The sequence below is a fragment of the Entelurus aequoreus genome, linkage group LG22, assembly GCF_033978785.1.
Source record: "Entelurus aequoreus isolate RoL-2023_Sb linkage group LG22, RoL_Eaeq_v1.1, whole genome shotgun sequence".
NCBI lineage: Eukaryota > Metazoa > Chordata > Actinopteri > Syngnathiformes > Syngnathidae > Entelurus > Entelurus aequoreus.
Window position 1 is genome coordinate 23,848,174 of NC_084752.1, and position 15,492 is coordinate 23,863,665.

Here is a 15,492-nt window from a genome sequence, read left to right on the forward strand (position 1 = left end):
ATGCTATCACGTTAGCTCAGTAGCTAAAGAGCTTCGCCGATGTAGGCCGAGTCATACCAAAGACTATAAAAATGGGACCCATTACCTCCCTGCTTGGCACTCAGCAACAAGGGTTGGAATTGGGGGTTAAATCACCAAAAATTATTCCCGGGGCGCGACACCGCTGCTGCCCACTGCTCCCCTCACCTCCCAGGGGGTGACCAAGGGGATGGGTCAAATGCAGAGAACAAATTTCACCACACCTAGAGTGTTTGTGACAATCATTGGTACTTTAACTTTAACTTTAACTTTATTGTCGTGGAGATAAAAGTCACTGTGAATGTCCATTTCGCGTTCTCGACTCTCATTTTCAAGAGGATATAGTATCCGAGGTGGTTTAAAATACAAATCCGTGATCCACAATAGCAAAAGGAGAGAGTGTGGAATCCAATGAGCCAGCTTGTACCTAAATTACAGTCAGAGCGAAAAAATATATGTCTTGCACTGCATTCTAGTCCGTCACTTTAACGTTTCTCATCCACGAATCTTTCATCCTCGCTCAAATTAATGGGGTAATCGTCACTTTCTCGGTCCGAATCGCTCTAGCTGCATTGAAAACAATAGGAAAATATGAGGAGGCGATCAACTGACTACGTCACGCTACTTCTGGTAGGGGCAGGGCTTTTTTTTTATCAGCGACCAAAAGTTGCGAACTTTATCGTTGTTGTTCTCTACTAAATCCTTTCAGCAAAAATATGGCAATATCGCGAAATGATCAAGTATGACACATAGAATGGATCTGCTTTCCCCGTTTAAATAAAAAAAAATCATTTCAGTAGGCCTTTAAGACATTCAGTATATCAGTATGTGGAATTAAATTATGGAATGGATTAAGCAAAGCAATCAAACAATGTACTAATATGATCCACTTCAAGAAACATTTCAAAATTAAAGTGTTTACAAAGTACAAAGAAGAAGAACCATGATAAACATTCTGGATTTATTCCATCCATCCATTCTTTCATTCTCAAAATAATCTTACTTATCTCATTATATGTAATATGATTTACTTCACCAATTATTATTTATTTATGTATTTTTATTGTGATTACGTATGGTCGTATATTGTGAATAAATTGAGAACAGGAAGTAAACAAACGTTTTAGAAACTGTTATGTCAAAGAAAAGTGGTAGGATTAAATAAGCTCTGCTTCTTCCTAGTCCTTTTCGAACATGTTGAAAAGAGAAACTGGAAATTGTGATGTATCATGTTGTATGCTTGCATGTTCGAAATAAACTCAAACTCAATGTAATTTCACTTTTGCTTTCAGGCCATTCGATCTCTCTTTGTTGTGCAATTTAAACAATTTTAGGTTGTAGCGCCCTTTGTCCACTAGATGGAGCTGACGCAGCATATTTGAATGCATCGCTAAATCACACGGCCCCTCGATTTGGCAAAAGAATAAATACAACAAAAAAAAAATACATCGCCCATTTGAAATGAATGGGACCCCACATCCTGCCAAATAGTGAGAGAGCACTTCCGCTTGAGCCGGCGACGACAAGCAAATGAACAAACGTTGGTATACCTGCATATGTCTCTGCTGCGGATTGACATATTCTCGTGTTCGGTAAGTGACAGGCTTTTGTGTAACTTTCACTTTGACATGGAGACGGAAATTAGTACTGGAATGCCACAAAGAAGCAGCCTGTTTCTCACAATCACCGTGCCAAACATACAATGGAGCCTGGACACGTGCTAGTTGGATAATTACTGAGGTTATTGGTTTCAACGTCAGCCTGAAATGACGTCATGTTCAACAACTATAGGTCCCCCGTCATGTTGTATCTGTGGGACTTTTAGTTTGTTTGTGTTAGAACAGGCTTGTCGACTGTCATTTGAGTCACCCCCTGAAAATGAGCCAAAAGAACATTGGAATTGAAAATAAACAATGTCTCACAACAACGAGTAGACAGACCACTGTGCTGGTGAAAATAATATTGCAAATATACACCAACTGTAAAGTCACACATTTGTCTGTAACATCATTTGACTACTTAAAGAAGTACACACACACACACACACACACACACACACACACACACACACACACACACACACACACACACACACCACACACAATCTTGTATTTATTACCTTCTTGAGACATCCGAATAATGCCTACCTTTTTAAAGTAAAGTATAGAGAGTGTCGATATATGCGTTAAAATGTACATATCGGAAATTATCGGGTATCGTTTTTTTTTATTATCGGTATCGTTTTTTTTTTTTTTTTTTAATTAAATCAACATAAAAAACACAAGATACACTTACAATTAGTGCACCAACCCAAAAAACCTTCCTCCCCCATTTACACTCATTCACACAAAAGGGTTGTTTCATTCTGTTATTAATATTCTGGTTCCTACATTATATATCAATATATATCAATACAGTCTGCAAGGGATACAGTCCGTAAGCACACATGATTGTGCGTGCTGCTGGTCCACTAATAGTACTAACCTTTAACAGTTAATTTTACTAATTTTCATTCATTACTAGTTTCTATGTAACTGTTTTTATATTGTTGTACTTTCTTTTTTATTCAAGAAAATGTTTTTAATTTATTTATATTATTTTACTAATTTTTTTTAAAAGTAACCTTATCTTCACCATACCTGGTTGTCCAAATTAGGCATAATAATGTGTTAATTCCACGACTGCATATATCGGTTGATATCGGTATCGGTTGATATCGGTATCGGTAATTAAAGAGTTGGACAATATCGGAATATCGGATAATCGGCAAAAAGCCATTATCGGACATCCCTAGTAAAGTACCAATGATTGTCACACACACACACATGAGGTGTTGGCAAAATTATTCTCTGCATTTGGACCCATCACCCTTGATCACCCCCTGGAGGAGGTGAGGGGAGCAGTGAGCAGCAGTTGTGGCCGCGCTCGGGAATAATTTTGGTGATTTAACCCCCAATTCCAACCCTTGATGCTGAGTGCCAAACAGGGAGGTAATGGGGTCCCCATTATTTTTTGTCTTTAGTATGACTCGGACGGGGTTCGGACTCACAACCTACCGATCTCAGGGCGGACACTCTAACCCAGTGGTTCTTAACCTGGGTTCGATCGAACCCTAGGGTTTCGGTGAGTCGGGCTCAGGGGTTCGGCGGAGGTCAAGACACACCCAACTCATTGTGTAAATAAAAACTTCTCCCTATAGGCGTATTACGGATACGGCAACAGCAGAAGTCACACTGATTTTGCAGGTGTGTAATTTGTTGTGAGTTTATGCACTGTGTTGGTTTTTGTTATTTGAACAAGGTGATGTTCATGCACGGTTCATTTTATGCACCAGTAAAACAACATGGTAACACTTTAGTATGGGGAACATATTCACCATTAATTAGTTGCTTATTAACATGCAAATTAGTAACATATTGGCTCTTAACTAATCATTATTAAGTACTTATTAATGCTTTAAACGGCATGGCTTTATTATAACCCTAACCCTCTAACCCTGGCCCTAACCCTCTAACCCTCTAACCCTAACCAATAACTCTGAATTAAGTCTTTGTTACTTAGAATATGTTCCCCATACTAAAGTGTTACACAAAAAACATATAACTTTGTCTTGAATTTAAAAAAAAATTTTTTTTTTAGAAGGGTTCAGTGAAGGCGCATATGAAACTGGTGGGGTTCGGTACCTCCAACAAGGTTAAGAACTACTGCTTAACCACTCGCGCCACTGAGTAGGTTAGGACCCCCCTTTTATAGATATATAAAGATTTGTATTTACAACATTAATAATACATGCATACAATTAGGGCTGCAACAACTAATCAATTAAATCGATTAAAATCGATTATCCAAATAGTTGGCGATTAATTTAGTCATCGGTTCGTTGGATCTATGCTGTGCGGCATGCCTGAGAGGCTACTTTTTAATTTTGTATTTTTAATTTTTGATTTTTTTTTTTACAAACCTTTATTTATAAACTGCAACATTTACTAACAGCTGAGAAACAATAATCAAAAAAAGTATTTCGCCAGTTTGCTGCCAGTATGCTGGTTTTTTTCAATAAAATACTGGAAAGGATAGATATGTAGTTTGTCTCTTTTATCCGATTATTAATCGAAGTAATAATCGACAGATTAATCGATCATCAAATTAGTTGTTAGTTGCAGCCGTACATACGATTCAAATATAAAAAAGCTTGTTTTGAAAAATGAGTTGGAATTTTAAAATGAAAACGGTGTTATAATAAAAGTCGTAATTTTACTCAACGCAAGTCCAAATTTTACAAGAAAAACTAAACATTTGTGCAGTGTTATGATAAAAGTTGGAATTTTACTCAATAACAGTCGCAATTTTAGAAGAAAAGCTAAACATTTTGGCAATTTTATGACGAGTCGGAATTTAATTCGACAAAACACAATGTTATAAGCAGACTGTAAAAATGTTGGCAATATTATAATAATAATTGCAATTTCACTAGGCAAAAGTATGACAAAAGTCATCATTGTACTCAAAAAATATCTCTATTTTACAAGAACGACAAACATTTGCAATATTGTGATAAAAGTCAGAATTTTATATGACAAATGTCACCATTTTGCATTAAAAAGTAATAATTTTACAATTTTATGAGAAAATATTGCAATATTACAGAAACAGAAAGAATATGAGAAAGTGTTCCCTATTTTATAAGAAAAAAGTCAACACATTGAGAAAAAGACTGCTTTTACCTAAAAACATTTTTTTTTTTTTTTTTTTTTGTTTGTAATGGGTTTTTAATCTTCATTATTTACTTCGTTATTACAGTAATTTTTATTTATTTAAATTTTTAAATTTTTTTAAAAACATTTTTTAAATAATTTTGGCCAAAGAGGGCGCATTTCAATTTCTTACAAACACTTGTTATTTCATATGTTGACCAGAGGGGGAGCACTTTTAAAACCGACACACCGTCAGTTTGAAAAATCCCTCCTTTTTGTTAGATTTCACCACCAGGGGTGCAAATGAGACATTCTCTATTAGATGCAATGGTTTTCCATATTGGGACCATGGTTTATGTCCTAACTTGTTCACTTGTCCTCATATGGAAGGTACTTTTCCTTGTTGGTGTCTTAAGAAAGGCAGAAATACAAGAACACACACACACACACTCTTGTATTTGTTACCTCCGAAAAATCCCTACCTCTTTCGGACCACCCTTTCTAGATATATAAAGATTTGTGTTTACAACATTAATAATATGTACATAATATGCAAATATAAACAAATTAAGCTTTTAGTTATTTATTTTTTTGGAATTTTTTGTTTGTAATTCGATTTTAATCTTCATTATTTACTTCAAGTTATTACAGTATTTCTCTATATACATATTTTTTATTTTTATTTGTTTTATTTCTTACACACTTGTTATTACATATGTTGGCCAGAGGGGGAGCACTTCAAATTTTTACACACACTTGTTATTTCATATGTTGACCCGAGGGGGAACACTTTTAAAACCGATACACAGTCAATTTGAAAAATCCCTCCTTTTTGGGACAACCCTAATTTTGATCGATTTTGACCACCAGGGGTGCAAATGAGATCTCTATTTTTTGTTTTTTGTAATGTGCTTAAGGCGGATTACAAACGAGTAAGGCTGAAACGACGCGTCGACGTAGTCGACGTCATCGGTTACGTAAATACGTCGACGCAGTTTTTGTGCGTCGACGCGTCGCATATTTACGTCACACTACCGTCATGGCGGACCGCAAAGCAGACGATCAAAGCAGACGATGCGAGCGGTGCGAGCGAGGGGGGAAAAGCATGCCAAAAGTGGTCAAAAGTGTGGGAGTATTTCAATAAACGGCCTAATAATGTTGTTGTATGCACACTGTGTCGAGCGGAAATGGCCTATCATAGCAGCACAACGGCTATGAACGAACATTTGAAAAGAAAACCATCAACTAGTCAATCGTCCGCGCGAGCATACGTTGTCATCATTACACAAAAACATGACTGTGTCATTTGTATCTGCTAGGGGTGTAACGGTACGTGTTTTGTATTGAACCGTTTCGGTACGGGGCTTTCGGTTCGGCACGGGGGTGTACCGAACGAGTGTCTAAGCTAAAGCTAACTTTAGCTGCTAAAGTCTTAACAAGCTGCTTCGCTCCTCTGCGTCTGTCTCAGCACGCAGCATTGTCCCACCCACACAACCATCTGATTGGTACACACGCAGCATTGTCCCACCCACACAACCATCTGATTGGTACACACGAAGCATTATCAGCCAATCAGCAGTGCGTATTCATAGCGCATGTAGTCAGCGCTTCAGCGTGGAGCAGATAGTTGTTTAGCAGGTGAGCATCAGGCAGCGGACTCTCCCCAAATGATAATAAACACCTCCCAGTCAACTACTAGTAACATCACTATGAGCCCGTTGACCTTCTAGAAATATAAACTGCAGCTCAGCTCACTCGCAGTCCTGGCTTGAGGTGAAGGCTAATTACCTCTCGTTCCAGCCACATCGACCCCTTCTGAGCGCCTATTTTCAGCTGCTGGGAATATTGTAAACAAGAAAAGAACCAAACAAGTAGACATGCTAACCTTTCTTCATTACAACTGTTAGTCCCTCACTGGAATGAGTAGAATTGGTTATTGTGTACTGTGTTGGACTGGATGTTTATTTTGCACATTTTAAAAGCAATACTTAATGTTTACAGTGCTCCAGAATATTTAGATTGGCACTTTTTTGTATTGGATGTTTATCTTTATTTTTGCACATTTTAGGAAATAAGCAATACTTTCACTTTTGTTGAAATGTTTACACTGTTGTTACAGAATATTTCGTTTTGCACTTTTTTGTATTGGATGTTTATCTTTATTTTTGCACATTTTAAAGCAAAATAAGCAATACTTTTACTTTTGAAATGCTTATACTATTGCAGAATATTAAGATTTGCACTGGATGTTGACTTTTATATTTGCACATTAAAAAGCAAATAAGCTACTTTTAATTTTGTTAAATGTTAAAAGTTTTAAATGTTTACATTGTTACAGAATATTTAGTCATGTTGTTGTCAATGTTGACTGAGTGGCCATACTTCTTTTTTTTGTAAATAAAAGCCATGCCTTTTGAAAAAACGGACCTACATTTATTTTTTCATCTTCATTTTGAATAAAAAAAATAATCGGTAAAAGGAAAAATAATCTATAGATTAATCGAAAAAATAATCTATAGATTAACCGATTAATCGAAAAAATAATCTATAGATTAATCGATAGAAAAATAATCGTTAGCTGCAGCCTTACAAACGAGTCATGGACCACAGATGGCCCCTGTGCCGCACTTTGGGCAACCCAGCTGTAGAAGCTAACTGTTAATGGTTACTATAGTCTTAGTACCGTATTTGTTCATCCTATGGTCACATATAGGATGCGGGTTGTCTTACGTCAGCACCAAAAGTCGTAAAATCAGCTGTTCACCTGGCGGGTTTTTTTTGGGATTAAGAGGGAAGTCCTTTAGCTGCCGTCTTGTTTTATCATATGTTCATCAATGTTTACTTTTGTATGCACATTAAATCGACAAAAAAATCCTGACTTTGGAGCAATGTTCACGGACTTTAGTATTTGGCTCTCTATTAGATGCAATGGTTTTCCGTATTGGGACCATGATTACGGTCCTAACTTGTTCACCGTTCCTCATATGGAAGATACTTTTCCTTGTTGATGTCTCAAGAAGGGTAAATATACAAGAACACACACACACACACGCATTCTTGTATTTGTTACCTTCTTGAGATCACTCTTTTGTAGATAGATAGATAGATATGCAAAGATTTGTGTTTACAATATAAAAAATATATACATACTATGCAAATATGAAAAAGCTTGTTGTGAAAAATTAGTTGGAATTTCACAAGAAAAAGGTCACAATTTCACAAGAAAAACTTTGAAGTTTGGCAGTATTATAATAAAAGTCGTAATTTTACTCAACGGAAGTCAACATTTTACAAGAAAAACTCAACATTTTTGCAATATTATGATAAAAGTTGGAATTTTATTCAAAACCAATCGCAATTTTACAAGAAAAAACGTAATATTTTGCCAATTTTATGAAAAGAGTTGTAATTTTACTCGACAAAAGTCACAATTTTATAAGACAACTTTAACATTTTGGCAATGTTATAATAATAATCAGAATTTTACTTGGCAAAATTATGATAAAAGTCATTTATGTCACTATTTTACAAGAACAACAAAAAAATTGGCCATAGTGTGCTAAAAGTCAGAATTTTATATGTCAAATATCACCATTTTGCATTAAAAAGTAATAATTTTGCATAAAAAAGTAATAATTTTACGATAAAATATTGCAATATTACAGAAACAGAAAGAATATGAGAAATTGTTCTCAATTTTATAAGAAAAAAGTCGACACATTGTGAGAAAAAGACTGCTTTTAGTTATTTTGAAATTTTTTGGAATATTTTGTTTGTAATTGGTTTTTAATCTTCATTATTTACTTCAAGTTATCAGAGTATGTCTCTATATACATATTTATTTAAAAAAAGTAATGTCAGCAATTCAACTTCAAAGGTAAAACTAGTATGCTATATAAACTCATTACATGCAAAGTGAGATATATCAAGCCCTTAATTGTTATAATTTTGATCATCATGGCTGACAGTTTTTGAAAACCCACAATTTTCTCAGAGTTTCAATTCAAGGTTTTCATAAGCTCTAAGCCACCTCTGAAAAGCGCTCGATGCCAGTGGACAAAATGATGTAATGTTGCAATCTTTTAAATGTAAACATGTCAGCGTATCTCAAATAATACAAAAGACGTTCACTCTTGTTTGATTACTCAATGTATTATTAGAACACAGGAGAGCTTCTTGAGATAACAGCAGTATATGTGACATTCTCCTCGGTCTCCAGTGCCAGTTTGTGGCAACCACCCGGTGCCTGACATGGGCAAGGATCCCTTTTTGTACAGAGCGACTGTTTTAGTGATTGCTCTGTGCATTGTGCTTCATTCTCATCATACATGGTACCTTCTGTAATTGCTTTTTAGCTGGAGTTTGTTGTTGTTTGAGTTTTGTTCGCCTCGTAAAGAGTTGCATCTTCCCCATTCGGCTCGATGCTTCGTTTTCAGATGCTGAAATCATTTTGTTGTGCTGCTGCATTTTTTTAAACAAACTTTGCAGTGTGTCCCGCCTTTGTTTGCGTTAGCATTAGGTATTTGACTCGCCGCTATATCTCCGTACATAGTATAGGTTTACCCGAAGAGCTTTGCGCGATTCCTCCGTATTTATTCAGTTGTAGTGAAGTGTTTTTTTTTTTTATGACCTAAGAATGTTTAAATGTTGCTTTTTACGATGTCATGTACAGTTCAAGCTTTTAAGATGGCTTCCGTTTGACCCTGCAAAGGACTATTAACGGGTCTATCCTCGTCATTGTGCACGCAGGGTCTAAAATATTTCAGGCTGGCTCATCCACGCAATTATCTGTTTTACACATTTATAGACATAGTACAATTAGTGCAGCAGTGTGTATCTATACAGTGCTGCTTCATTAGTTTGGACATTGTTATGGTTTGAACTAGGATGCACTACCACTTGATAGTACGAGAATTCTGGCTGTTTTAAAGAGCATCTAAAAAAGTCGTAAAAGCATCATGACTTTTTTAAGTTGCATTTTTGCTTTTTATTTTTTTTCAAAAATGTTTCTTAAGAGTAGTTTTAACTTGGGCATGTCAGTTGCCTTCCCAGCTTGTAGTGCCTACCCTGTTCATATTACATATGTGCCTTGTGTGTGGTCCAGTACTGTAAGTTGCTCTTCCTTGCAACGTATTTCAAACATTTCGAAAATGAAAGCTAATTGCTTGACTGATTTAGCCGGAAAGTATTCTTTGTTCCTTCAGTAGAAATCAATGAAGTGACTATGAAGTGTTGTGCAAACAAGGAAGTGTTTTACCCTTTAAGTAAACACCACATTATTTACCCGCTTTATAGGGCACACCCATGATTGTGTACGAATGCACAGTGATAAATCACAGGTGGCAGCTTTGAGCCCGGCTACCGTTACCATGGTTATGTATTGTTTTTGCTGCTCTGTTGTCTTTTATTAAGCCGGGTCAGCTTGTGTAACAAATGGTTATGCTCAGCCTCACTGTCTCCAAGATAAACCTCTGTCAACACGGCTTAGCATGGCCTTAAGGTTGTGCTTGTAACTTCTTTATTTGGTTTATTTTGTTTGAGTGGCTGACATCTCCCACACATACTGGACATCTGCCAGTATGTGACAGTGCATCCGTAAAGTATTCACAGCGCTTCACTTTTTCCACATTTTGTTATGTTACAGCCCTAATCAAAATTGAATAAATAAATAAATGATAAATGGGTTATACTCGTATAGCGCTTTTCTACCTTCAAGGTACTCAAAGCGCTTTGACAGTATTTCCACATTCACCCATTCACACACACATTCATACATCCTTTTTGTCCTCAAAAGTCTCCTCACAATACCCAATAATAGGGTTGGGTATCGTTTGAATTCGAGCGATTCCGGTTCCGATTCCGGTTCTTTGTTTCGATTCCGATTCCTGACGATCCTCGATTCCAATTCTTTTAAGAGGCAGGGTCAAAAAAAAAGTTTAGGATATTTTAAATGAGCTAGCTAACCTACAGTCTTTCTGAATGAAATAGTCTGACATTCTCCATCAATTTTAATTCTATTAACTTTTTATGAACTTTACTATAAATTCCTCACATGGCTGTTTTCAACTAGAATATAAATATCAAATCTATGAACTTGAATATAAATATTATAAATTATGAATAAATTTTCCCAGGGGTACACTTTCCTCAAGAGAGCTTTATTTTTGAAAACCTCCTGAAAACACATTTACACACACAAGTGTATGATGCTGCAGGTACTTAAAAATGTTACCGTGCTCCCACTGATGGGCTAACCTGGTGCAGAAAAGCAAATAAACAATAAGAAACAACTTGCAAAACCCAGTCCAGATTAGCAGCAGGTACAGTATAAAATCAGAGACAGTTCTTGTTTAGGAAAATGACCATATCCGCCTTCTCAGGCAGGATGCGTGAGCGTTCTGGACAGATAGTGTCTCCTGCTGTGGAAAATACACGTTCGCTGGGTGTGGAAGAAGCTTGAACGCATAAATAGGAGAAAGCGCGATCTGACAGCAAAGGATAAGTCTTTTGTTGGTTCCACCGGACCACCACCATGCAGCAGGGACATAAGTATCGGTGGAACGTCCTGGTACATCTGCAGCTCTCTCTCCACTCGTTTCTTGATGGACATGGAGCTCTGTTATTTCGCGGTTATTATTAATTTTTTTTTGTAAAGTAAAGCCACACTTTCGACCGCCGACGCCCGCTATCCATGCTTGAGCTTGACTGACTCGCTCGGCTATGCTAACATTTCCGGCGGTGGGCGCTTCTTCGTTGGTGCTCAGCGGCTTCTTCTTCCGGTTCGGCTGACTTTTTTAATTTTTTAATTTTTTTTCCGGTCGGCGGACTGGGTATCGAAAATAGGAATCGAAATTTAAACTTTTGAACGATATCGGGACGATCGGAAAGTTAGTCCCGGTTCCAATCGATACTCGATACCCAACCCTACCCAATAATCAGGGTTCGTACGGGTGCTTAAAAACCTTGAAAATGCTTGGATTTTAATGTTGCGTTTTCAAGGTTTGAAAAATGCTTGAATTTTGGGTGAAGTGCTTGTAAATGCTTGTAAATGTTCATCATATTTCTCTGCAGTCTGACTCAATAGGCTAATTATAAAATGAAAAAAAAAAGAAAAAAAGTTTCCTTTAAAAATTAAAGCTACACGCTTGATCTTACATTAGCCCTTACATTAGGTTGTTGTCATGCCAGAGCCGTATATACGACTCTGTGTCGCCCCCAAGAGGACAGTAGTGCATCGGTCCATCATGGCGGGAGGTTATCGTTTTATTGAACATTGGATGGAAATTATTAGTCCATTATTGGACTTGTTTGTACTGTGAAGGTCATGTAATGTATAATTTGTAACCTTTTTCACAACTTAGAGCTGAGTTAATATGAATGTGTTTGTAGTTTTTACACAACATGGTTGTATGCATTTCTTGCTCTATTATTTTCGTTGTCTACTAACTTGTCTGGCTACCTCAGTGAAAGCAAAAAAAGTAAACTTTTGTCTTTTTGTTAATTTTTTATCGTAGCCACAGTTATAAGGCTAGATATGCTTAATGACAGGTGACTGAGGTGTTGTGAAACAAACAAAATATGTTCCTTTAATTTATTATCCTTATATTAATGTGGAACAGTTTTGTTAATAAATGAGTGAAATTGACATTTTGAGGGTGCGTGTATTTATATCACGTTATGCAGTTTACAAGCACAAATACTGTGTGAATCAATCTGTGCTGTTCAATGTCACTGAGTGCTGTAAGTAAGAAAAAGAACAAGGAATTTGAAAAACAACACAAATGGAGACACGTTTGCAAACACCAATGACATTGAATAGTCAGAAAGAGAAACACTGCTTCATTTTCTATGCCCATTCAGTTAATGATAACTGCTGGTTCAATGTTAGGCTTAGGTTTGATCAGATTTTCCGTATTTTTCCTACAGACAGCATTTGGTGACCTCAAACAACAAGGCTATGGATTGATTCACACTGGTTTTACGCCTTTTAAAGGGTACTGGAAAATGATCTTGAAAGTCCTTAAAAGGTGCTTGAATTTGGCCATGGAAAAGGTGTACGAACCCTGAATAATGAACATTTGCAAATGTATTAAAAGTAAAAAAATCACATTTACATAAGTGTTCACAGGATGTACGGAGACATTCTGGATGAAAACCAACCACTTCTCGTCCAACCTGATGGAGCTTGAGAGGCACTGCAAAGAGGAATGAGGAATTGCTACCAAAGGTGCGTCAACAAATTATTGAGGAAATGCTGTGAATACTTACTTGCTTTCCAGCTTGTGTAGAGCCTAGTGAGAAGGCCATTACAGTAGTCTAATTTGTGGAGACAAAGGCATTAATTAGTCTTTCTAAGTCTGCTTTGTTTATTGTTCATGTTTATTGGTAAATTTTGTAGAATAAAAAGCAGATGACAGACATGACACAAAACTGTTGTTATTTCAAATGACAGCTTTCAGGCTTTAAGAAACGCTACAATAAATTAAAAATATAAATTGTGGTAGTCAGTAATAGTTTCATTATTAGATCAAGCAGAGTGGAAAAAAAATTATAAAATCACCCAATTCTGAGGAAATGATTTTGGAATCACCTTGTAAATTCTCATTTCCATTGCTAACACCTGCATCAGATCAAGGCGGTTCATTAATTGGTTATGATTATGATTTTTTTTTTTCAGACATGTTAAACAAGCGAAGGTATTGGAAAACAACCTAAACTTATTGTATTGGAGATAGTCAATTAATGTTAGGTATTACCGTATTTTCCGTACCATTAGGCTCACTGTATTATAAGGCGTACTGCAGATGAATGGTCCAATTTTGATCTTTTTTCATATATAAGGTGCACCGGATTATAAGGTGCATTAAAGGAGTCATATTATTATAATTTTTTTCTAAATTGAAATCTTCCTTCTGGTCTACATAACATGTAATGGTGGTTCTTTGGTCAAAATGTTGCACAGATTATGTTTTACAGATCATCTTCAAGCCGCTTTCTGACAGTCGCTTCAGGATGCGCCGTTTTGTGGGCGGTCTTATTTACGTGGCTCACCTTCGGCAGCGTCTTCTCCCCGCCATCTTTGTTGTAGCGGTGTAGCGTGCCAGGACGGGAGTGGAAGAAGTATCAAAAGATGCAGCTTACTGTTTTAATGACATTCAGACTTTACTTAAATCAATAACAGAGCAGCATCTCCTCATCCCGAAACAACAACACCGGAAATGTGTACCGTGAAAAAACGTCTGACCGGAACTCTCCAATAACTAAAGTTGCTTGGGTGAATAATGTAAACTCACTTTACCGCTTTCATGGCGAGTTTACTGACAGATATAAGTAAGAACTTTACACTATTTTATATTAGAAATGGCAACAGCGGAGGATGAATGTCCCATAACAAGAAGATAGAGAAAAAGAAGAAGCTTATCCACTACGGTGTCGGCACGGACTACAAAGGCGAATGCTCGCGCAATTTTTAGTGACAGGGTTAGTGCGTCTGCCTCACAATACGAAGGTCCTGGGTTCGATCCAGCGCTCGGGATCATTCTGTGTGGAGTTTGCATGTTCTCCCCGTGACTGCGTGGGTTCCCTCCGGGTACTCCGGTTTCCTCCCACCTCCAAAGACATGCACCTGGAGATAGGTTGATTGGCAACACTAAAAATGGTCCCTAGTGTGTGAATGTTGTCTGTCTATCTGTGTTGGCCCTGTGATGAGGTGGCGACTTGTCCAGGGTGTACCCCGCCTTCCGCCCGAATGCACCTGAGATAGGCTCCAGCACCCCCGCGATCCCGAACGGGACAAGCGGTAGAAAATGGATGGATGGTACCAGAAGGTAAAAAAAGTTGATTTTGCGAAACAAAACACCAGATAATGTCTTACCTTATACACACACCATAATGATACTCGTGTGTTGAAGCATAGTACAATCCATCAAGCGGTAGGGCTTCATAGCTTACCAAAGTCGTACTAAAACATTTTGATAGATTTTTGAGCGCCGTGTGTAATGTTCTATATTTTCAATGGAACATATATAATGGTGGTGTTGTTTACCTGAGTCATATTGCCATCATAGTGCAGCTTACAGTTATCTCTTATGTTTGACTGCCATCTACTGGTCACACTTATCATTACACCATGTACCAAATAAAATAGCTTCAAGGTGGGTAAGTTCAACCAAACTTATTCCTTACTTTAGGCGCACCGGGTTATAAGGCGCACTGTCAAATTTTGAGAAAAAAATTAGATTTTAAGTGCGCCTTATAGTCCGGAAAATACGGTACTTAAAGGAGAACTGCACTTTTTGGGGAATTTTGCCTATCATTCACAATCCCTATGACAAGAACACATGGTTTTTTTGTTTTTGTTCATGCATTCTAATTTGTAAAATATGGCGTATATTAGGTGGCTAACAATGCAAATCAGAGAGTAGTCTATTGCACCCATAATGCCCTCTAAAAAAACATCGAAAAACTGCCAACAATACTACATTTACATCTAGTGACCTGAATATCAACCAACTATTAGCGATGTTGTTATTATAACTATTTTTAGCCATGCCGTCATAACAGAAAGCTAGCTTGTGCTGCTATATTGACATAAGGAGCCGATGAGCTACTACATCGCCACTGAGCTGGTAAAAGTCTATTTTAGATTAGAAATTATACCTCTCACCTGGATAGTAGAAGGTTGTAACCATAAACCGAGAAGTTGGTAAACTTTCACATTCAGCTTATACCCAAAGATTTAGAGAAAGACACACAAAAAAACGCTTGTTTGTGGCCACCT

The 15,492-nt window shown here is 37.0% G+C and overlaps 1 protein-coding gene across 4 annotated transcripts in view; it reads left to right on the forward strand.

The window, feature by feature from the left end:
- The first annotated feature begins 1,490 nt into the window (after positions 1-1,490).
- Positions 1,491-15,492, forward strand: part of LOC133639684 (gamma-adducin-like) — a 220,420-nt gene continuing 206,418 nt past the window's right edge. For 3 of the 4 annotated variants that reach the window (XM_062033206.1, XM_062033202.1, XM_062033207.1), the window contains exons 1-3: positions 1,491-1,610; positions 12,639-12,739; positions 12,841-12,939. The gene's annotated coding sequence lies outside the window, so the exon portion shown is untranslated. The remainder of the gene's footprint in view (positions 1,611-12,638; positions 12,740-12,840; positions 12,940-15,492) is intronic. The other variant, XM_062033205.1, reaches the window with a different exon arrangement.